The 25,878-nt window shown below is 35.9% G+C and overlaps 1 protein-coding gene across 19 annotated transcripts in view; it reads right to left on the minus strand.

The window, feature by feature from the left end:
• Nucleotides 1-25,878, minus strand: part of ROBO2 (roundabout guidance receptor 2) — a 1,378,235-nt gene that overhangs the window by 367,383 nt on the left and 984,974 nt on the right. The gene's annotated exons all lie outside the window — the stretch shown is intronic.

Genomic DNA, 25,878 nt, shown 5'->3' on the forward strand with positions numbered 1-25,878 from the left:
TTATCAACAATTTATTTTTTTTAATTTAGTCTGTTAGCATCAGTATTTTTGTAGCATAGCAGAGACAGAACTAAAAATTCCAAAGACTGATATAAAAATAACCTCTTCAAAATTAGAAAAAAAGAACAGATGGGTTGGGCTGCTACATTCATGCTCTCTACATTTTACTAAATGTCGATACAGGAGTAACTGTCTCTTTGGGTCCCTGCCTAAATATCCAGTTACAGCCTGAATCTTAAGGTACTATCGATTATTTTCAATTCTGAGTAGCTGCTCTATAAACTAAATCAACTCCCCAAATAACTCTTTCTCAGAATAATTTTTGGAATATGTGAGGCAGTATGGCAAATGGTAAAACTCTAGGCAGAGTCTAGAGTTTGAGTAAGAGCAGTAGAAAAAAAAAATGATTTCCCTACTGCATAATTTATGTAATTCTATGTCAATTTCTCTTTTGCTCTAAATCTATGCTAACCTGCAAAAGTGATTAAAGTTACAAAATTTGCATTTATGGACCTGTTGTATGTATACAATATATAATATGTATGGCAGATTTAAATATTTTGGGGAGAAAGAATGAGGTATTTTTTTCCAAACTATGAGAATATGATGAGTGTTATGGAAATATTTGATTCCCATATTTATTTTCATGACTCTGTCTTCCCTCCTGTTACCCAGGCTTAGAATCTTTGAAACCAACTTGAGGTCTCCATTTCCATTCTCTTATTTTTACGTAGTTGGCAGACATTGCCTGCCACTCACTGCTATATCGTCCCTCTCTGTTGTAATCTGGATTATTATGGTTGTTCCTCTGATTCCTATTTTCAATTAGTCTGACCTGAGATTTTGCAATCACAATCTAAGAAGTCTCCTGATATGGTTTGGCTGTGTCCCCCACCCAAATCTCATGTTGAATTATAGTTCCCATAATCCCCGCATATCATGGAAGAGAACCAGTGGGAGGTAATTGAATCATGGGGGCAGTTACCCCTATGCTGTTCTCGTGATAGTGAGTGAGTTCTCGGGGAATCTGATGATTTTATAAGGGGCTTTTTCCCCTTTGCTCAGCACTTTTCCTTCCTGCTGCCATATGAAGAAGGACGTGTTTGTTTCTCCTTCCATCATGATTGTAAGTTTCCTGAAGCCTCTCCAGCCCCGTTCAACTGTGAGTCAATTAAACCTCTTTCCTTTATAAGTTACCCAGTCTCAGGTATTTCTTCATAGCAGCATGCGAACAAACTAATATATCTCTAGGCTTTCAGTCCTTCTTATCTCCAGACTACTCTTCACTCTTTCTTAAGTTGCTTTTCCCAAAACACATCCTGATACCACACCCATCTATTGCATTCTTCTATCCCCCATTTAAATGTCAGTTTAAACATATGTAGACTAATATTTTAGAATCTAATTCCAACTTGCCATCTCAACTTATATTTTAAAAAATGTTTCACATCCTGTTAAAAAGCACCAATTTTTTTATGCATGCTTCTCTTTTTCCCTCTTTCTAAATGCTTTCTTCCTGTTCCTCATCATGCACATCCTACTTATCATTCAATATCTAATTTAAATTCTACCTTTTTCATGAAATAATCTTGACTCTGGCAATTCTGTTTGCCCTAGAAGATGAAAATAGCCCCTCCATCTTATGAAATGTCCTGGCTACTGATTTGCTCCAGATCTCACATCACTTTTGTCAGTCAGTGTTTTATCATAATTCTGCACACGTATATCTTATCTTCCATATTGACTATAAGCACCTTCAGGGAAGGGTCTGCTGCTTTATCTATTCCACAGTGCCAGGCACACTCCCATGCACAGAGGAGGCACAGATGAATGAAGGAATGAATAACAATTTTGTCTGTAACAGAGAATAATTTAAACTCATCTCCTGAATCCCAACCAAAGTTTTCTGTTCACGGCTCTGCTGAGGATAACTTGCTGTTAGTCAGCCGTGATTGTTACAGTGCAGCTATTACAACAGTGCACTTTCCCAGCATCAAATAACCCTTAATGGTAGTTTCCCATGACTGAAGAAACCTTCTCCCACTTCAGTTCAGTCTCATATTTTGCCCTGGTCTGAAGGCAGCATGACAGACTAAGAACACAAAAGACTCATGAGTGAGAGAGTCCGGACTCTAGGCATCGCTCTCAAGAATTTCTTAGCTTGGCAAATCATTTCACTTCAATTTTCTCATTTGTTAAATGAGGGGTTGGGATTGGCGTTACTTTCCAGCTACGAAATTTCATGGAGGCGAAACTTTGACCTTTAGAAAATCATTTTCCATGCTTGAACTCCTAAGAGTTATTAGTAAATGGCCCTCTGCGTTTCCTGGTGCTAGTTGGTGTGGTTTCAGTACTTATTCTAAGTTTTAACTTTCAGACTTTGTGTGAATATTATTCAATTTATGCTGAGAATTTTTCTTCATCTATGTCACAACCTTCAGAATTTCCTTGGAATTCTTCACCCAAAAAGCTTCATTTTCACTGAATCCTTTGACGGATCCAATGACACTCATTGTTGGCTGAGGAGGCTTTGCAGAATAACCCACAAGCGCAATGCCCTGCCTGCTTAGGTAGCCCAGCCACTGATGGACTCATTCAGCTGCTGCCTGGTGCTGAACCTTCTCGGCCCATGTCCAGCGACTCTTCCTACTCTTTGTGACCTCTGTTAGCATGCCTCCTCATGTCAATGGGCCTTCTATCCCGGACAAAGTCTGTTTTCCTCCTTTCTACCCATGTTCAAGGTCTGTTTCCTTCCCTTTCTACTCCATGTAAACTTCCTTCACTTCCTTTGTTTGTCAATTTCTTCTTCCCTTAAATGTAAAACCTCTGAGTGTTAACTAGCGTCTAGAAAAGCAGAAGCATTGATAAAACTGTGTGGACTTGACACAACTGTGGGGAAATAATCAGAACCAAGTGTTAGGGGTACATGTCTTTAAAGTCAGATCCTAGAGACTGACTTTTGAAAACACAACACGGGAAATCTGATGTAGCCAATGGCAAACTTCCAGAAGAGGCAAGGTTCCCTCACTTCATCCATCCCCCGGCATTCCCTGGGGAGTTTCCTTTAACTGGATCTGCCTGTGAAGGACTCATCTCTATTCTGTGAAGGGAATGCACTTAAGCAAACACCTCAAGGTGTTCGTTTTAACTTCCTCTCATTTTCAAAAATCAAGAGACTCTAGTTCATTTCTAAGATCAATATGCCCAAATTTAATTAAATCCAAAAAGATTTATCCAGCAGGTGAGTTGTTATTAACTCTGGCTAAATGTTAGAAACACCTAAGGAACCTCAGAAATTATGCTTAACATCACTCGTAAATTGACTAACTTGAGCCTGAACATCGGTAGTTGTGAAAATGTCCCTAGGTGACTGCCACATGCAGCCAAAGTTGAAAGCCCACTGCAGTATAGCTCATCTCAGATCCACCTGTGGTGGCTGGAAGACCCACAGTTGAAGACTGATCTAATGACTATGGACCATCTTAGACTTTTAAAATACATTTTCCAACTCTGTGATAACTCCAGACTAAAAAAAAAAAAAAAGGAAAATATTTTAGTTTCTCCATGAAAAACTAATTTCAAAAAATCCTGTCCATTTAAAGGTACATACAGATAAATAAGTCAAAGTATGCAAGAAAAGCAAAGTCAACACTTCCATGTTTTTCACAGGAGGTGGTGGAAAGACACGTCCACTGAAGACTTGAATGGCTTCTTGCTGCTATTCAGCAAAGCACTAAACCGGTATAATGGCCTACAAGCATCTTCTTGGCCAGCTCTTCAGTCTCATGTTGCGCACGCCTCTCTCCCAGCTCCCTCCTCTCTCTGTCCTACAGGAGCAGCAACTGACCTTGCAGCCTTATTAAGATTTTGCTTCATCTTACCACAAGGCCTTTCCCATCTGCCTAGGATATTCTAATCAATTGTTTTCAAACTTTGTTACACATCAAAATCATCTGGGGATATTCTAAAGGTCTCAATGTCCAGGTAATACCTTCAACAATTAAATTAGACTTTCTAGACATGGGACTCGGGTATCAGTAATTTAGGAAAAAAAGAGAAAAAAAGCAAAACAAAAGAAAACAAGACAAACAAAAAACCAACATCTGAGGTAAGTCCAATGTGCAGCAGTGTGTGACTTCATGATCTAGCCTCAGCTTACCCGTTTAGCCGTCAATTTTACTTTATGTCTTTAGTGATCTAGCCTCAGCTTACCCGTTAACCGTCAATTTTACTTTATGTCTTTAGTGATCTAGCCTCAGCTTACCCGTTAACCGTCAAATTTTACTTTATGTCTTTAGTGATCTACCCTCAGCTTACCCGTTAGCCGTCAATTTTACTTTATGTCTTTAGTGATCTAGCCTCAGCTTACCCGTTAGCCGTCAATTTTACTTTATGTCTTTAGTGATCTAGCCTCAGCTTACCCGTTAACCGTCAATTTTACTTTATGTCTTTAGTGATCTAGCTTCAGCTTACCCGTCTAACTGTAAATTTTACTTTACGTCTTTCTCAATTGTCACTTCCAAGGAAACTTACCTCAATTTACAATCTGGCTAAAAACTTCTAGTAACAATCTCAGAATACCAAGCACCTCCCCTCACATCAGTGCTCATTTTACATTTATTTGTACAGCCTATAAATAAACTTCACCCAACTTCACCCACCAGACTGTACAATCCACATATCAAGTGCCTGTATATGATTTTGTTAATCATAGTATCCCACTCCCACTCACAACAGGAACAAACACACAGAAACAAAACTCACCAATGCCCAGACTCTTAAAGTCATAACACATACAAATTTACTAAATTAGCCCGTCAATACAGAGGTCTCACATGGTGCTGTAAATATACTGACAACGTTGCTTCTAACTTTTAGTGATAATTTTACTAGATGTGATTGTACTGGTAAATTATATTCACCATGATAATATAAAACAGTGTTATCACACTTTGAAATTCTGGACCCAGGTATAATCAATTTGTATCCATATGCTTGAGTAGGGTCTAGTCTCCTTTATTTTTTTCCTCAGTACAAATGAATGCAATCCTCTAATTGTAGATCCATTGTAACACATTCTGTTAATGCAGTTGTTCAGGAAAAGTGTGATTCTATTTTTGTTTGGGTGTATTTTGTAAAAAAAAAATCTGCCACGTTGGAAATTTCCTCAGCTGTTGGTTCATAGAGGGTGTCAGACCTGTGGGCTGTCACATGGTCAAATAGGGAAAACAGCACAACAGGCATGTTAATTAGTATTGCACAAGCACAGCCATCATGAAGGCTAATTGCTTTGCAGTGGCAGTGACCATAAGACACAAAATCCATACGAAGATTTGAGTCTCCTTTCCAGCTACATGTCCAGAAAAACAGTCAGAACAATGAAGACTTTTCTATCCAAAAACTTGTATGCTTTTAAGCGTGCTGGCTTAACACATCAACTACTCTACAGAGAAGTGTTTGTCAGTTTAATGTTTTTGCCCTATGTTAACACCTCTCTACCTCTATTCTCTCCTACCCACTACCATCATCCTTTCCACACACATTTTCACTAACAACAGTTCCTCTGATTCCTGCCATCGAAACTAGCTCCCACAATTTCTAAAAACAATTTCATGCTTGGTCAGCTTTGCAGTCTGTATTTGATCTTAGTGGAAAAAGAGAAAGAACAAAATTCATCATTACACACATAAAATACCCTGTTCCTCAATAAACCCAATAACTAAATGAGAAACCTAAGAGTTTTTCATGAACCTAAATTACTGTACACTGAAATATCTACTTTTAATCAAATCTGGGGTGATTCAATGAAGATCTAATAGCCAACTGCCAATTTTATACATAATATTGTCACTGATCCTAAAGGAAAATAAAATGAAATCTGTACGTGGTTATTTTACCAGTTTCATTCACGCTCAGGTTAATTTAATTCAAACTTTCGAGGAACAATGACTGTCAATTACATTAAATTATACTCTAGGGAAAGGCCTTCTGAACATGTGGAGTACAATCTGCAAAAGAAAAAATAAGACATCAAAGCACTTCACTGATCTGAATTGCAGTCATCCTTTAGAATGGCATCCTGAGGAATTCTGAAAGCAACGGAATCTATGAGAAACTCTTCTCAAACACCTAAAATCCTCTAAGAATCCATCTCCCACATATAGAGCTACTTGCTGAATGTTTCCTTAAGTTTTCCTCTCACAGAATGAACAATTGAGTTTTAACGGTCTAAAGATGTGGAAGAAATAATATGTGCTTCAAGATCTGAGGAAGGAAAATAAATTCAGAAGTATCTGGGGATGGTGCGTTTCAAAAATAATTGCAGCTTTACTTTTGCTCTTTTTAATGGAAAAAAATGTTGTATTACAAAACATTTTGAGTACAAAAAATAGGGGGTTATAGGTTTCAAGGAATAAGAATAATTCCTGTAGCTGAATTCAGAAGTCTTTTGAAAGACAAACGATGTTAAAAAAAAAAAAAAAAAAAAAAAAAACCTGTCAATTTAAAAAGCATGTTGCAATTCTACTCTGTAAGATTTTTCGCAAGGGCACAAGTCTCTAATGGTAGCCTGTGTGCATAGAGGGCTGTGTGTGTGTAGGGGCGAACGTGTTAGTAAGTGTGCATATAGCATCTTACTTAAATTCTCGTGGGTTTATTTCAAGAGCGTAAGGGATTGTGTGATGGATCAATTCCATAAAACAATGGCTTATGAACTCCAGATGTAATGCTTTTTGCACTTTGTCTAATAAGCAGAGGGATTTGTCAAAGAGAGCCTTCTTTTCTAAGAGAGCTCAAACGAATGACAACCTCTATTTCTAATCTGTTTAGAATTCCAAGTTGTCTTTCACTTGTACAAAGGAGTCAAGAGTGAAACCATTTGTACTTATATCTTAGCAGCGTATTACTCAACATCTGGCAAAGCCCAAAGTTCTGAAATATAATTTATACAAACTCGTGGCCAGAATGCCACAAACAAATAAGGAAAAGTAGTAATGTGTCACGTATTTTTCAGTGTAGACTTCAAGAGTAATAGACTAAATATTTATTCAATATAGTTCTGTGAAGGATAAGGGAAAGCCTTATGAAGAAAGCAGAAAACAGTTTCAGCATATGGTTTAACAAACACAGATAAAACAAAAAGCCCTCTCAAACTGACAACAGTGGTTATAAGGAATATTCCACATGGACAATGTAAAGAAGGCAATTTTATAATGTTTGCAAAGTTCTTATAAAAAACTGCGCCATAGGCCTGGTGTGGTGGCTCATGCCTGTAATCCCAGCACTTTGGGAGGCCAAGGCAGTCAGATCACTTGAGGTCAGGAATTTGGGACCAGCCTGGCCAACATAATGAAACCCCATCTCTACTAAAAATACAAAAATTAGCTGGGCGTGGTGGCATGTGCCTGTAATCCCAGCTACTCGGAAGACTGAGGCAAAAGAATTGCTTGAACCTGGGAGGCGGAGGTTGCAGTGAGCAGAGATCACACCAATGCACTCCAGCCTGGGCGACAGCGCAAGACTCAAGCTCAAAAAAACAAAACAAAACTGCTCCATAATTTTGTGTTTCTAGGCTTCCATTACTTTGGGGGTATTTTAAATTCACTATTTATTGACATGGAAGACATTCACGATACATGATTGACTTATGGAAACAGGGTATAAAGTAATGTCTACAACAAGCTTCCATTTTTGTAAAACACACTGCTATATGCATATGCGCAGATTATTCACAGATATAATGAAAGTTTGCAAAAAATAACAGTAACATTTGTTACCTCTGAGAAGGGAACGGGTTTCCTAAAGGTTAGGGTAAAATAGAGACTTGATTTTCTCTTCATAGCTTTTATACTTTTTGGTTTTGTATTATATGGGGCATTATCTTTACAAAAATAAATAACATTTATTTTCTAAACTATATTTTCTTGCTACTTAAACCTATCTATTAAGACCTGTGGGTTTTTTGTTTGTTCGTTTATTTTTTATTTTTATTTTTTTGCCTTGTCTTCATGAACATGTACATAGTTTAGCAAAAGGAGTGATATAAAATAAAATTCAAACGGAACTTTGGAGAACAGCGCAATGATACGTGTAAGACAGAGAGTGAACGTGATCTATGTATCTCATTAAGGTCATAATACTTTAGTTTAAAAAAGCCTTCAGGTAAAAGTGGAGATCATAGGATTTATATAAAGAGAAAAATTAAACGTCATTTCTGTCAGGCTGGCTAAAGGGGAGTCCCATTTTCTCACATGTATGTAGGTAGATTTTATGGTGCTGTGGAAAGAAAGATTGGTGTAAGTGAGAGGATGAGGTAAATAGATTGTATAGCAGACGGTTTTTTTTTTTTATGGCTCTGAAAGCAGGATCAGTGGATGAACTTAACGCTTTTGTTGTTTTCTTTCATTTTCTCTTTTTCTTCTTAATGTTTCATTCTTCTTGTAAGCATTTTACACCTACAGTGAAGTGTACAAATCCTAAGTGTTCTGGCCAATGAAGTTGTAGAAAGTGAATCCAGCCCTGTGACCTATACCCACATGAAGATCTGTAACATCAGCTGCCTCCTACAATCTCTACCATTAATACCCTATTCCCCTTCCACGCACCCTGAAAGGTAACCGAGTTTATTTTCTATTACCAAAGATTAATTTTCTAGGTGTAGAACTTTATATAAAGGGGATGAAACTGTCTGTGGCCTTTGGCTTCTGGCTTCTTTCCCTCATTAGCCTGTAAGATCGTCCATGTTGATGTGTGTGGCAACACTCGACACAAAAGCGTTAATCTTGAGCCCTCTTAGCTAAATAATTACACATATTCATTACCCCAAAGTTCAAAGCATGGAAGTGAGGTAAGGTTAATGAGGCACTAAAATCTTTGATTTGTATTGCAACCTTACAAGTTACCCTACTTCATATTTCTAATTTAATTGGCCCTTTACAATATACAGGCTATTGGGGGATGATATTATTATTAATAATATTATTATAATTTTACAGATAAGAAAGAGAGGATTAGAGTGTTTACATTACTCACTGAAGGTCTTATTAAACAGCAAAGAAGGCAAATTGTCATCATACCCAGGGCTTCCACCTTCAAATTATATGATCATAATACAAAACCACACTACCTACTTTATTGTTTGACTAGTGAGGATGAACAGACTACAGTATTGTAGTTTGAAACCCTCTTTTCGGTCTCCATGACCCAGCATTATTCCTGAGAAAATGACAGTGATGTTGATGTTGGGTGACATTCGTATCAGACCTGTTATGAACAAGGCCTTTTCCTAACAGCCTATATTATCCCATTTAATCATCATGGCTAGGTACCATTATTATTACCACATGTAGGGACATCCGGGTAGACACCATCAGTGTCGTTATATTACAGATGAGGAACCTAATGCTCAGAGGGCTTAAGAAAACTTACCCAAGGTTATAAAATGTGCTAGCACATCAGGGTTAGTAAACTTCTCCTATGAAGAGGCAGATAGCAAATATCTCACTTAGGGCTTGGTAAGCCATACTGTCTATTGTGACTACTCAGCTCTATTGTTGTAGCACAAAAGCAGCCACAGACAATAAGTAATTGAATGGGTATGACTGTGCTAAAATAAAATCTTATTTCCAAAAAACAGGTACAAGCTCAGATTCAGCCCTCTAGCTGTTGTTGTTTTCTGACCCTTGATACATCAATATTTAAAGAATGAAAATATTGTGATGCAAATTCCAAGTAAAACTTAATTTGTGGGTAAAGCTATGGAAACTTCTGTAAAATACAAAAATTAAAATATGTTCCAAAAGTAAAGCATAATCTGATCCAAGATGCATTTAGATTAGCTCTGCTTCATCTTAACTAGCTATTCCAATGTGGATTCTGTCAGTGCATTGCGAGTAGGACCTATCAATCAAAGTATTGAGCTCAAGTCAGAATTAAATGACAAGTGAAAGGAGTTTCTGCAAAAAAAGTTACTCCTAAACTTTTTTAAAAATCTCATTTTCCATATGGACCATCTTCATTCAAAAGATTGAATAATCAGAGAGATGTGAAAACTTATACTGGGAGAAAGCTAGATTTCACTGATCTAGGAGTTACTAAAGGAAACCAGTTAGGTAGGTTCAAAAGCCTCAAATAATGCATGAATATATTTCATTTATATATTTAAATATGTAACTTTGATCATTTTAAAGAGTAGCTGGTATGTATACTCTTATTTTAGAGATAAAAATGTGCCTTTACTTATATGTTTTAGAAGTTTTAATAAGAAAAGCTCTGTCATCTTTGTAAGTTGTATGCTTTGCTGATGCTTGCCTTAGAATCCAGGTTATTTTTAAAACAAACACTCTGAACTTCTTTGATATTGCATTCGGCAATCCATCTGCTCCAATGTAAAGTCTTTCAAGTGCAGGTGGCCTGTACGGTTGTGTGAGAGCAATTAATGAAGTTTTGAATCTCTTTTGCTCTTTCACGCTCGGCTGAATGGTGAAAAGGGGTTATCATCTTTAATTCTCTAGCTTCACAGTATTTACACAATTAGATATTTTCATGCATTTTCATTTCCCTTTTAGATACATATATTATACATATTTTTCTAGTTGTTCTAGATGTAGACTAAATAGATTCACCAATGACTTGCAGAATGGATGAAAATAATAAGATATAGTAGCTGTTACATTAATAACATTTTAAAAAACAACAAAGTTGTACAGAAAATATTTTTGCCATAATTGACATTTAAATTCTCAAGTTCATATCAGCAACTATTTCTTTTTTAAAGAAAGCAGAAACCTTTTTACACCATCAGTTATTTAATGGAAAAGTTCCAATAATTAGATATTTATTCTATTTCATTTATAAAAATCTTATTTGTATGCTAGTAAATTAAAGCGTTCACTCTAGATAAATAATAATCTCATTGCAGATTTTCAAATTAATTGATTAGACCCCCAATTTTTCTGATTATTATATTATGCTTTGAAGCTAACAAGGACTCAGGTCAAATTATGCTTATCATAAAATGTATTAGAGTTTGTTTAATTTATGACTTTGTGCAGATATAATGTTTTGCTAAGTACATCAATAATTCATTCATTTTACAGTAAACTTACATTTTATCAGGTATGAATGGTTGTGTATAGATCTGGGAATATTATATTTATTTCTCTTCAACTTTTCATACAAAATTTGTACTTCTATTTACAGAGAGAAATCTGTCCCCACCATTAAGATCTATTTTATATTTATATTAATAATAAAGAAAGCATGTTAGATATTGAAGACCAAAAAGTGGAACCTCTAAAGGAAGCAACCTGTGTAATAAATTTTGTTATTCTGGTCACTTAGTAAAATTTCATCAGCAATAGCAGTCAGCTATCATACAACAGCCTAATTACGGTCTATACATCCTTGTAAGTTATAAAAATAATTATATTTTATGCAGTAATTCAGTTATTTAAAAAAATAAATTCAGTCATAAAAGGAGGAGGAAAAACCCTGAAAATGATGAATCCCAACAGTTGATTTTAAGAGCTTGCAAAATTAAATCACCCTCCATATCTGCAAACTGCGTCAAAAGTATTTAGAAAAAAAATGGTTGATTATGTCTGCACTGAACATGTAGAGACATTTTTTCCTTGTCATGATTCCCCAAGCAATACAGTATTAATAACTATTTACATAGCATTTACATTGTAGTAAATATTAAAAGAAATCCAGAGATGATTTCAAGCAGGGGTCCACAACCCCCGCGCCAGGGACTCATACTGGTCTGTGGCCTGGTAGGAAACAGGCTGCAGGGCAGGAGGAAGCGAGCATTACGGCCTGAGCTCCGCCTCCTGTCAGATCAGCAGCAGCATTAGATTCCCGTAGAAGTGCCTACCCTACTGTGAACTGCGTATGTGAGGGATCTAGGTTGCGTGTTCCTTATGAGAATCTACTGCTTGAACACCTGATGACCGAGGTGAAACAGTTTCATCCTGAAACCATCCTTCCTTCCCCTGCACCACCCATGGAAAAATCATCTTCCACACAACCAGTCCCTGGTGCCTAAAATGTTGGGGACGTCTGATTTAAAGTATATAGAAGAAAGCACATAGGTGATATGCAAATAATGTTATTTTATATCAGAGACTTCAGCATCCATGGGAGGTCCTGGAACAAATTCCCCACAGATACTGAGGGATGAATGCACAAACATATGCATTTCTAAGACTATTTCTAGTGTTTTTTTCCTTATATTTCTTCTTCCTTATATTTTTTCTATTTATTTTATATTTAGTGCAAATATTTTATATTTAGTGCAAAGTGAACTCTTCACATAGAAATTTTTGTCTCACTGGAAACTTTCTGTATTGAAGTCAGAAAAGATGTGCACTAAAACTGTCTAGAAAAACCTTTTGTCCTTTTGTTTTTGTAAAAATAGTTTTTTAAAAAGTCAGTGTCTGGGAGGTAACAAAAGAAAGAAGGATTGAAAACTGGTCAGGAAATAAAACTAAGGTAAACTGCAAATCTAATCTGGACAACTCAAGCTTCAGAGTAAAAATTTGGGATCCATCCACTGTCCATACATGTTTATAGGAAAATGAACAATTGCAAGCATCTTCAGCTAGGATGGATTATACAACCTTTGAATGACTGTTTTTTTCCAGTATATTGGAAAGTGTAAGCTCGTAAGGTCTTTCTGATACCTGATAATACAGCTGGTTTTATATTCCACTTGATGTCCTCAGAGACGTTGATTATTGAACGCCCTTGCATATTCTGTTCCCTGTGTCTGGAATACTTCCCAACAACTATTTTCCACTCTGTTCAGGTGTCACCTGTCTAGTCCTTGGAGCTAGTGTCAGGAATTCGCTGATTTTAATTCTTAATTATTTTGCTTTTCCAATGTAGATTTTGATTGTTTTTGTGTCATCAGTGTTCACATGAGTGTCTAGGACAAGGGAAACTATCAATAAACTGAAAAGGAAGGCGGAGCACTGAAAGGAAGTTGAACCATGGCAATTTTCTGAAGGCAAAGTTAAACACCAGATATTGTCAGAGTCACAACAAATATATAAAGCAAAGTGAAAGAATCTAAAACACATCAAGTCATAGGATTGGCAGGGGTTTCACGAGACCATGTAATGACCTTATTTCCCAGTGTCATGTTATGAACAAATTAGTGTGGAAAAAACAGTTTATTCATTTTTTATGTCTGTAGGTCTATTAATTCCTTTTGGCTACAAGATGGGGCAAAAATTACGAGTTCATTAGAAAGAGATGCCCATCCTCTGTGTAAGCCAAGTCAAGCCCAATCTTCTGTCCTCAGCTGCCTATTGGATTTTAGGAGGTTGGCCAAACCAAGACGAGACATAATTTGTCTATCTAGAAAGGCAAAGAATTCACATATTTATCAACCCTAGATTTAAATTAGCTATAACTTTCCACATAACCATTTTGTAGGGAACATAGTAGTTCAACTATAAATACTGTAGGAATTCATCAAGGGAAAATACCTTGTAGCCTAAGTAAGGTGGGTAAGGTGTAATGGCAGAAGAGCGGTTTGTCTAAACATTTAGATGGGTTAGCGATCATGCATTTATAGAAAGCATAAGAATTAGAATCGAGGCCAGATTAGAATGGAACATGTGAAGAGATGTAGGTGAGAGAGGTGCTTTGTATTGGAGAACAGTCCTCAATGCTGAACTAAAGGTCTTTCATCAAATCTGATAATTAATCAAGAATTGGCAGAGTTTTTTAAACAGAGGAGGGGTATACCCTACATAAAAAATTGTTAAGAAAATATACTTTACAATGAAGCCAACAGATTATACAAGACAGTTTTAAAAGTAATCACAAGGTATTCTTGCCACTTTTTATGAATAATGTAATGTCTGTGTGTGTATGTGAGACATCAAACTCCAATTTCTAATAGCACAATTGAACAGAAACGTAAATGAAGTCCTGACTATAGCATTCTAGTACACAGTATATGCCTTGGTAGGAAAAGTCAGATACCAAGATTGTTTTTTCTTAATGTTATTTTTATCCACAGTGAAGTAATAATAAATAGAAAGTATTTAACATTGTGTCTTTAGTAATTAAAAAGACTATATCAAAGAGAAGAGGACTCCACATGTTAGTATGTGTATTCATGATGCCTTACTTATAATTTTCAACATTTAACTAAAACAACAACCACAACAACAGAAATGAGCCAGATCTGGACTAGTCCACTAAGGTTTTAAATATTTACATGTTAAAAGATGCATATGCATGAATTCTGAAATAATCATTATGAACACACCCCACAAGTTAAGTAGAATTTTCTACTATGCATATTCAAATGTCTTTTTCAAATGCTAATTTGTTAATTACAAACTTTTTCTCAAGCTTAACTAAACTCATAGACTTCATTGCGAGTCATTTGCATAATGTTTCCCGTATAAGCAATACCGACATTAAGTTACTGAAAATTTTCAAAAGAAAAAGTACATTGTATTAAACTCAAAAGAGTTAAAAAAAATTTATGGTCATGGGCAATTAAATTCAGAAAATATATACGATTCTAAAAATTTAGGCGTTTAAAAAAATAAATGGCACATTCTGCTTATTTTATATTGTGATAATTGTTTACGTAAAAAAAGAGACTTTGTTTACGTGAAAAAAAGAGACGTTTTCAGTTTTCTTAGAAGGCTATTTAATTACCCTTAACACATCTCACAACAACAAATAATCCAGACCATCACTAATAAAACATGGAGGTCTAGAATCTAAGGAATATGATTAGCATCTCTAACCCTTTGTCTCCTCTTCAGTAAAATGGAAGTGCTGCTGTGAAGGTGATGATGATTTAGTAAGTAGTTAACTAATGCCAGCTGTTACCATGATTACGATTAGAAAAATTGTTAGTTTCAAAACAGCCAATTTTAGAGTCTGAGTTTGAATTTAAGTCATATTTTTGTTTGCCTTTTTTCGTCCTGGTGGCTATTTTATTTTTGTACTTATTGCTATTATCTCCACAACTGGCAAGGTAGAAAGCCACCATAAAAAAGTGAAGCAAAAATTAGTCAACTCTGATTTTTATAATCTCTTCTCGCATTATAACCATCAATAAAATTAGCTATTTAAACCTGTATTTAAAATGCACCTTGGATACTATTTTTCTTATCTATAAAGTAAAAATAATAAAAGTATCTACAGGTTTATTGTGAGGATAAAAATTAGAAAATCTATGGACAGTTTTTAACACTGTACCTGGATTCTAATAAGCATTTAATATATGTAATAATAATTCACAATTTCTAATCATTCACATATCATCATCTTGCATAAAGTAGCCTAATTCATAAAATTGGTTTATGTGGTTTTGTGTTATATTTATTTTCTAGCAACACTGTACCTCAGTCCAGGACATAACCCCTAAATATGCATCTATTTATAGGGTTTGGAAAGATATGAGTTACAGTGTTATCATGAAGACCAGAGTAGAGGTTGAATGGAAGATACACATATTATTTATCATTAACATAGTGGAAGTCTATGGGAGCTACTGGAGTTGATAATGGCAAACAACCTTAATCCTTCAGCATGGCTTTTTAAGTAGATTTACATGGCTTCTCATTCATGGAATAAATATTAATTCTAAGAATGTCATCTATAAGAACCAAAATATAAATTCTCTCTTTAGAGAGGACGGGGCTAGCTTATTCTCATCTTTTCCCATCCTCTGTGCTCTTTCTGAAATAGACAAAGAAAACTGCATTTCCTTGCAAATCAAAACCACAATGAGATACTATCTCATGCCAGTCAGAATAGTGATTATTAAAAAGGTAAGAAACAACAGATGCTGGTGAGTTTGCAGAGAAAAAGAAATGTTTTTACACTGTTGGTGGTAACGTAAATTATTTCCAGCATTGTGGAAGATTGTGTGGCAATTCCTCAAGGATCTAGAACCAGAAAGACAATCCCATTTGACCTGGCAATCCCATTACTGGGTGTATACCCAAAGGAATATAAATCATTCTAGCAAAAAGATACATGTACGTTTATGCTCATTGCAGCACTATTCACAACAACAAAGACATGGAATCAACCCAAATGTCCACAGTGACAGACCGGATAAAGAAAACGTGGTACATATATACCATGGAATACTATGCAGCCACAAAAAGGGACAAGATCATGTCCTTTGCAGGGACATAACTGGAGCTGGAGTTGCTATCCTCAGCAAACTAACACAGGAACAAAACAACCAAACACTACATGTTCTCACTTATAAGTGAGAGCTGAACGATGAGAACACATGGACACATAGCAGGGAAACAACACACACTGGGGCCTGTAGTTGGGAGGGCGGCATGAGTGACATCATCTGGAAAAATAGCTAATGACTGCTGGGCTTAATACCTAAGTGATGGGTGGATCTGTGCAGCAAACTACCATGGCACACATTTACCTATGTAACAAACCTGCACATCCTGCACATGTATACCTGAAGTTAAAATAATAGTTGAAGAAATGCAATGAACTCTAAAAGAAAGACAGAAAGAAGAAAGAAAGAAAGAAAGAAAGAAAGAAAGAAAGAAAGAAAGAAAGAAAGAAAGAAAGAAAGAAAGAGGAGGGGAGGGGAGGGGAGGGGAGGAATAATAGTTGAAGACTAGAAATGCAATGAACTCTAAAAGAAAGAGAAAGAAAGAAAGAAAGAAAGAAAGAAAGAAAGAAAGAGAAAGAAAGAAAGAAAGAAAGAAAGAAAGAAAGAAAGAAAGAAAGAAAGAAAGAAAGAAAGAAAGAAAGAAAGAAAGAAAGAAAGAAAGAAAGAAAGAAAGAAAGAAAGAAAGAAAGAAAGAAAGAAAGAAAGAGCGAGGGGAGAGAAGGGAAGGGAAGGCAGGGAAGGGAGCGGAGGGGGAGGGGGAGGGGAGGGAGAGGAGGAGGGGGAGGGGAAGGGAGGGGAGGGGGAGGAAGCGAAGGGAAGGGAAGGGAAGGGAAGGGAAGGGAAGGGAAGGGAAGGGAAGGGAAGGGAAGGGAAGGGAAGGGAAGGGGCATTTATTTCTCTTTTTTCTTTTTAAAATACAAGGTTTTCACTATGTTGCTGATATGGTTTGGCTGTGTGGGCACCCAAATCTCATCTTGAATTGTAATAATCCCCATGAGTCAAGGGCAGGGCCAGGTGAAGATAACTGAATCACAAGGGCAGTTTTCCCCATACTATTCTGGCGGTAGTAAATGCGTCTTATGAGATCTGATGGTTTTATAAATACTAGTTCCCCTGCACAAGCTCTCTTGCCTGCCACCACGTAATATGTGACTTTGCTCCTCATTTGACTTCTGCCATGATTGTGAGGTCTCCCCAGCCGTGTGGAACTGTGAGTCCATTAAACCTCTTTCCTTTATACATTACCCAATATTGGGTATGTTTTTATTAGCAATGTGAGAACAGACTCCAGTTGCCCAGGCTGGTCTTGAACTGAGCCCAAGTGATCCTCCTGCCTAAGCCTCCCGAGTAGCTGGAACCAAAGGTGAGTGCCACCATGGCTGGCTATTCCTTTGAATAACATAGTTATTAAAGCATTTCCAAGGGGAAGTCAAAAGAGGGAACATACAGAACAGCACATGCCAATGTGTCCTATCTACCTAGAGTGGACAATCGAATACCGCCACAGCAGGCATTCTCAAGGGAGGTAATGCGAACCTTAGGGGGCAGAAACAGATCCAGGGAGTGAGCCAAAAATCAAGTATTTTATGTATTAAAACACAAATACAGTATATAAACAGATATACAGTTTATCTGTAGCAGTAACATTCCAAGGGAATAGCAATTAGGAGAAATGGTTGAAAAGACTCGTTTCAGGGGCAGTAATGGAAAGTGGTTCAGAAACACTATGCTCAGGTGTCACAGACATTTTTTCTTTTGTTTTTGTTTTTACAACTTATTAACTCTTATCTTAGAGGAACACGCATAGGAAAGCATGGATACAATGAAATTGTGAAGGGCAGTGGAAGGGAGTACACCTAACTTTTCTATAATGTGGTTACAAATTTTGCAGCCTCTCTACAGATTTTGAAATAAATCCAAGCTACGTAACACATACACGTTGCAAAGATATGTTTGCTAAACTCAAAGAATACTTTCATAGCACCATATCTAAGGGAAAACAATTGGATGTCATCACTGAGAAAAAGCAGGTTCCAGTTTCCTTTAACAGCTTTATGTAGACAAAGGTAAAGATTCCAAGGAACTAAGTTGATTTTAATCACCCTTGCAATACCACATCTGGCATTTCATCTATAACTAAATTAAGAGAAAATAATTTTTAGGATATATTTGGCATCATATTGTACACCAAACTGTGGTCCTGGAGAAACTCTTATGACAATTTTGTTTGGCAATTTATACCATTAAACTTTATCCATTTGATACACATGTTAAAAAACACAATTTGGATACTGCAACTATGAGGAGAAAAAGAATTTATTTGATAAAACAGAAATAAAGAGGGATAAAGAAGAAGGAATGTAGAAAAACCCTGGAAATACTTGAATTTATATAGCAGTTCCTTTTCCCCCAAGCTTTCTATTTCTTCACTTGCTGCACATGTTACATGGATAAATTAAAGAGACAGAGTAACCATACTGGGGAGAGAAATTGGAAAGAAATATCTTTAGCCACAAAGTAATGGTTGTTCAGACATGTGCTCATTAAATTTTGGCAGACTCTTTGCATACACTCAAGTTTATCAGGGATATGACATTATAAGACGCTAAAGTTCTATTAAAGTTCTACCTAAAAAAGTTTTGACATATGATAGTTTTGAATGACAGAAAGTTTAGTTTTGACTTCAGTTTTATAAAATTTGCCTTATCACATAGTATCTCCTCAAAACTGTCTGAAAGTTTTGTCTTCCTAACAAACTTTCAAAGTCAATTACCTGCATATGCTGGTTTGTATCTATATATGTATGTATCTATGTATTTACCTATCTTCATTGATATATTAAATTATGTAATATATTTTCATGTGTTAAATAAGAAATTCTACATTTTCAAATGTTCTTCAGCAAACGATGTAGTTATTTCTCTAGCTGCAATATGAATCTAAAGAGATGTATTAGTAATTCAGATACTTAATTGAAAAATATTCATTAAGTACCCAAAAGAATGTTATCCTCTACTTCTTCAAATTTGTAGCACCAAATAGTGATGAATAAATATATATCCATCTTTTAATTTTAAATCAGTCTTTAAAAAACCTCTAAAGAAGAAGAATCTTTTAACTATCTGATGTTCATGGACTATGTTACATCTCTTTGGCTCAGATTATTAACTCACAAAATGATGCTTGAAAACTATCCATTGTAAGTACTGATTTTTAAACTCTTCACAGAGGGGGGGGGAAGTACTTATTACAAAGTATATGATAATGTTTTCCCATATATATTTTCCTAATACAACTTGGAAGAGATGCCACATCTTAAAGTTCATTCTCTCCCTGTAATTCAATCTCTACTCTATGCTTATCTTTTGCTTTCTAAGATGGAGAGCTTTCAAAAACATCATTAAAGAGAACCTGAATCTCAGAATATTAATTAGGCAACCGTCCATGCTGCAATATATTTCAAAGTGGTTTCAAAGTGACAAATACAGTTGTTACTCAACTCTACGACAGGTTTTTTTGGTTTTAAATGCCAATTCTAAAAATTTTATATTCATGAATAAATATAAAACATTCTTACGATATATACAAGTGTAATTTTAGTAAGTGGCTAGCACTCCCCATCTGCCTGATAATAAAGCTATTTAAAAAGAGTAAAACTAGAAGAATCATGCCAAGTTATTTGGCTTTAGTGCTTCTTAGACAATGAAAAAGAAGAAAAGACCATATGCTTTCTAATTTTCCTACAACACTTTATATGCAAATTCAGATGTCAAATGCATGTATTTTATATGCACCTGTGTGATGAATGTTTCTTGGGAAAAAAGTGTTTAGTTTTGGTTTAAAATTTATACTTCAATTGACTCTATTCAAATACCTAGTAACTACAGGTAAAGTCAACTTATATAGAACTAGGAATATATTAGGGTTATAAATGATTTTATCAATAACTTCATTAATAAACTCAGTATAGCTTTAACTTATGGGAAAAAAAAAACAGGAAAAAGTATCAACTTGTCTAGGTTAGATTCACACCAAAGTGAAATTCTAGCGTCTTTTTTTGATATAATTTTCAGGCAAAAAATTAATAAAGTTTAGAAAAGATTGGATGAGTCTTGACATTCATGACACAGTGGTGATGCAGACCATGATCACCACACCAAAAAGTTCCCTCTGGTCTTTGCAGTTAATGCCCTCCCCAACCTGACCCCTGCAAAGCACTGATCAACTTTCCAACAATCCAGTTTTACCTTTTCAAAAAGTTTATATAAAGCAAACCATTAAGCATATAGTCATTTGAGTCTGTCTTCTTTTATTTAGCATAATGTTTTTAAGTCATCCAAGTTATTGTTCTGTATCACTAGTTAGAAATCTGTACAAGAATAGAGACCATAAAGAGAAAGGAAATGACCAGCTAGCCAAGGGAAATTGTATGACTTGCTATAATTTTATGCAATACACATCATCTACACTTCAGTACCAGCTAAATAAAACTGCTAGATTTCTTTCATTTTTTGTATCTAAGACTCAGATCCATGAATACTATTCCGTTGTTTCTGAACCATAACCAGTCAAGACTCTGGTACTTCAGCAAGGATCCATGCTTGAGTTTGTCTGACAACGCCATTCAAAGATGCCTTCTCAGTGAGAACATGCGGTGTTCAGTTTTCTGTTCCTGCATCAATTTGCTTAGGGTAATGACCTCCAGCAGCATCAATGTTGCTGCATATATGCATTTTGTTCTTTTTGTACAGCTGCGCATATCCTATAGTGTATATGTGCCACATTTTCTTATATGTGGAAGCTAAATATTGTGTATACATGGAAACAAAAATAAGAACAATGTACAGTGGGGGCTACTAGAGGGGGCAGAAGGGAAGGGAAACGGTCTGAAAAACTATGTATTGGGTACTATGCTCACTACCTGGGTAATGGGATCATTCATACCCAAACTCCATTGTCATGCAGTAAACCCCTGTAACAAACCTGTAATGTGTGCCCTTAAATCTAAAATAAAAGCTGAGATTATCTAAGAAGTGGATTATCAGGAAAACCTAATGTTTGAACATGAATATCTGATCCTTAATAGATTAATCTAAATATATAGAGACAGATTATTTATAAAATAAGGATACTTTCTAATCTACAGGATGAGACTACGACCTAAAAATTGCCAAATAGCAACATTTTATATCTCAAATAACAAGTAAAGGTTTTTACAAAACTATGGCATAATTACAGTAATGGAACTATGATCCACTGTGATACAGACAGAGGCCCAATAACAGTCACTGGTGGACAATGCTATCACTTTTACATTAACTTGAACCCTACATTTATAAATCTTTCACCATCCTTAACAATTTTACATTTTGCTTATGATATGGTTTGGATTTGTGTTCCCACTCAAATCTCATGCCAAACTGTAATCCCCCGTGTTGGAGGTGGGGCCTGATGGGAGGTGATTGGATCATGGGGGCGTATTTCCCCCTTGCTGTTCTTGTGATGGTGAGTCCTCATGAAATCTGGTTGGTTAACAGGGTGTGACACCTCCCCCCGCCCTTCTCTTCCTCCTGCTCCTGCCACGTAAGACATGTCTGCTTCCCCTTCCCTTTCTGCCACGACTGTAAGATTCCTGAGGCCTCCCCAGCCATGCTGCCTCTACAGCTTGTGGAACTGTGAGACAGTTAAACCTCTTTTCTTTCTAAATTACCCAATCTCAGGTACTTCTTTATAGCAGTGTGAGAACAGACTAATACAGATTACATAGCAAGTGTGGATTCCTTTTCAAAGAGTATCTTCAACTAGTTCATCAATTTAAAATATCAGTTTCTGTAATTCCCCATCTTGTGGGTTTAAGACGATCAAACAAGAAGGTTGATGGGGAAAGAAAAATAATATTTTTACTCACATGGTGTAAAATTATAGCCACCTGTGCTATGTTTGCAGTGTCACTAACCAAAACGAAAAGCTCTAAATTAAGTGCTTCTTTTTACACTCTGCAGGGAAGTGTATTCATGCAGCAGGCAAAGAAATTCCCAACCACTATCCACCACTCAAAGAAGCATGCTAAAAATAGCACGCGAACCCTCTGGCTGTAAGAGCCTGTTCAGAAGATGAAAAGGGGTTAACCATAAGGAAAGATCCTTGAAATGATGAAACTACATGATAAAGGTAAAGTCTGGGCTCATGGGGGCATCTAATTTTACTACAAGGCAGTTCTCTGTTAATATGTAATTTAGGGCACCCCAAACCAACACACACCAGGGTATGTCTTAGTAGTACTTGAATTTTTTCACTTTTGATTTTATTTTTTTCTACTTTATTATCTTTTGTACAGGGACAATTAAAAATGTCACTGAAAATTACTGATGTGATTTTGCAGCGAATGAATAGCTAAGAATAGCACACCGTGGAGGCTCTAATCACTCTTTATGCTGAATTCCTCACGCTCAGTGCTGATGTTTCCTTTATCTTTCAGCTGTTACTTCTAAATACCCTAGGCTAATGCTTGGCAAATTCACTTCTGTCCGGGGAATAGTGCCATGTTTTAACAATATCATATAAAACAAATACAATAACATCAATATTTGTCCCCCAAAATACACTGTACTTTTCAACTATAATTTCAATAGTCCCTTTCCCTCTGTTTCTAGAGAGCCTCCAAATATAGGAATTTTATAAACTGCTAGAAAAACATGAAAAATCCTCAGGTAAATATTATGGTAGCTTACACTGAAAGTTCTTCAAGGCAGAGGAGATAATATTATTCAATGTTATCATTCTAACACCTAGCACAGAGTAGGTGTTGAATAAATATTTGTTGATTTATTGTATATATTACATAGAAGATACAAAATAATGATAACACAGTGTTTGCACAAAAAATGTGGAATTCCTGATGAATAAAAAATATAAAAAGTACCCTACATGTGCATTGATAAAATGTTATTTCTCATGTAATCATGTACATAAAAATCATTATCACTTTCACAATGACATAGAAACCATTTTTTTTTTTTTTTTGGAAATGGAGTCTCGCTCTGTCACCCAGGCTGAAGTGCAGTGCAGTGCAGTGGCACAAACTTGGCTCACTGCAACCTCTGCCTTCTGGGTTCAAGTGATTCTGCTGCCTCAGCTTCCCGAGTAGCCGGGACTACAGGCGCGAGCCACCACGCCCAGCTACTTTTTGTATTTTTAGTAGAGACGGGGTTTCACCATGTTGGCCAGGCTGGTCTCAATCTCCTGAGCTCGTGATCTGCCCGCCTTGGCCTCCCAAAGTGCTGGGATTACAGGCGTGAGCCACTGTGCCTGGCCAGAAACCATTTTAAAAAACAAAACAAATTCCATCTTTCCTTTAGTATTTAACATGCCATTTCAATCCTAAGTAACTATTCTTATATCTTCTTGAAATTTTTGTACTAAAAATAAATTTTGTCCTGTTAGTTAAAAAAACCAACAGCAATCTTCAAATGTCAATGATTAAGGGTTTTGGGGTTACGCAAATAGTTTGAACCATTGAGTTCAATACTGAGGCATTTTAATGAATATGTTCAATAATAACTCAATATAACACCAGATAATGATATGACTTTAAGAGGCGAATTATAATTGAATGTTTCTGAATGTATATACACAGAGTTTTCTCATTGACAATGTTGATATCAGAATGTGGCAGAGTCTCACTTGCAAGATTACTTGGCATTTTGTTGGGCTGGCATAAAGAATAAGCCAACAGCCATAGGTCTTTTAAATCTGAGCCAAGAAAGTTTTTATTTAGGAAATGGTATTGATTTGAGCCATTTAGAATGTTCTTAAAGAAAAGCCTCTCTGCTGGCTGCTTCTAAGGAGTATGAACTCATTATAGCTACATTAACTAACTGAAGAACTGGGAAAAGGCATGATATGAAACATAGAGTAAATGAAGGTAACTATTTTCTTAATCTTCATTTGTACCAACTTTAGTTGACACATTCAATTGACATCATCATTTTTTATTTTGAAATACTTCATGGCCATTTGCTGTTAAGTTGCTATTTTAATTAAAGGGCTTTTAAAAACCAAAATCAATATAGTTTGCTATGCAGTTTAGTTTATTTTTAAAAGAAACAACAAATTCTAGATGCCAAATTATAATTAGAGAGAAAATACATGAGAACAGAGAAAAGTTTTTCTCATCACATATTCTGAAAACTATGGAGACTTTTTGAATACATAGTAAGCAGAATATTAGCAATTCATCCTTGCTTATTGTCAACCTCAGAAATACACATATTATAGATGTCCCTCCCTTGTGCAACATGGTATATGTGGGAAAGTTGGTAATTTATGCTTTAATATGTTGGTTCCTTTTTACAGGCAAATATATTGATACACACACACATCTTGGAAAACTCCTTACCAACCAAGTTTTCATTGGAATTCCTTAAATTATGGAACATAACCTCAAAGGGGATTGTTTATTCAAGGTTTACGGAAACTCTATTTACTTGTGGCTCGCAGATGAATTCTAAATGATGCTAGGAGCGCCAAATCCAAAAGAAAAGCCCATGTGGAAAAAAGATATCAAAGCCTAAAGGATTTATGTTTAAATTATTGAGATTCAATTGGGAACTCATGGTTTATTTATGCTGACTTCCTTTCTGCCTGCATTGTATGTGTTAGGTCTACTGGGTTTAGGACAGAAGACAATGACTTCTTTTCTGTATATTTGAATATTTTTTCTACATCAGTTATCCATGTCGATAAGACTAGTGACTCATAAATGAACATTTTGACACAGCATATGTGTACATGAAATTTCATCTTTCTTTTAATTGGTTCAGAGAGCTGGATTTTCACTACAGTGTAAGGAAATTATTCATTAGTTAGGAGAAATTATTCATTAGGAGAAAAAAAATTATGAAACCTATTTTTTATACAAACACAGGATATGAAACCAGATCTGGTAGAAATCAAACATTATAGTCCTACTGAATTAATATTCAGTAGGACTATAATGTTTGATTTCTACCAGATCTACAGAATATCTCTGCTCAGAGATATTCTATAAAACGTGTAACACAAGCTGTGAACACTGTAGTAGCAAGCTATCTAGAAGACGAATTGTTTTATTGGAAGCTAATTATTACAAACATAGAACATAGTTAGAGATACTCAGCTCTGACTACTATTTCCATAGATGGGCTGAGCACTGGCGAAACCTATGGTCTTCCTACACTCCACCAGGCTCTCTAAATTGCTGCTAGATCTACCAAGAGCTGTGCCCAGAAAAGGGGAAAAGGAGTAGATACGAAAATTCAACTTTAGACTCTAGCTTAGCAATAGATGTCTGCTTCTTGCTTGCAGTGATGTTGTCTCAAGATTCCAAGGAAGACACCTTCTGCTCCCTTACCCGAGTGATGGGAATAAGCATGAGGCAACTGACTGGTTTCCCTAAGATTAGAGAAATGGTACTGATGTGCACATCACTGCATAGCATCGTTTATTCGGTTTGACTATTGGATGGGAAAAAATGAAGTTAATAGATCAGCAGCAATGACTCTTTTCTAGTCTTGGTGTCCTAAACTCTTCTTCAGGTGGCATTTAGGACTCAGACAGCCCACATTATAAGGAAATCCCAGTGCTGCAGTAGAGAATGAATAATTTCATTGAGTCTTTCTGCCAGAATGGGTCCTAGAGAAAATTCAGAGCACAGTAAGTATTTAAAACATACGCTGTACTTTTTTTCTGTTATTCCATACAAATGC

The sequence above is a fragment of the Symphalangus syndactylus genome, chromosome 21 (assembly GCF_028878055.3).
Source record: "Symphalangus syndactylus isolate Jambi chromosome 21, NHGRI_mSymSyn1-v2.1_pri, whole genome shotgun sequence".
In the NCBI taxonomy this organism is placed as follows: domain Eukaryota; kingdom Metazoa; phylum Chordata; class Mammalia; order Primates; family Hylobatidae; genus Symphalangus; species Symphalangus syndactylus.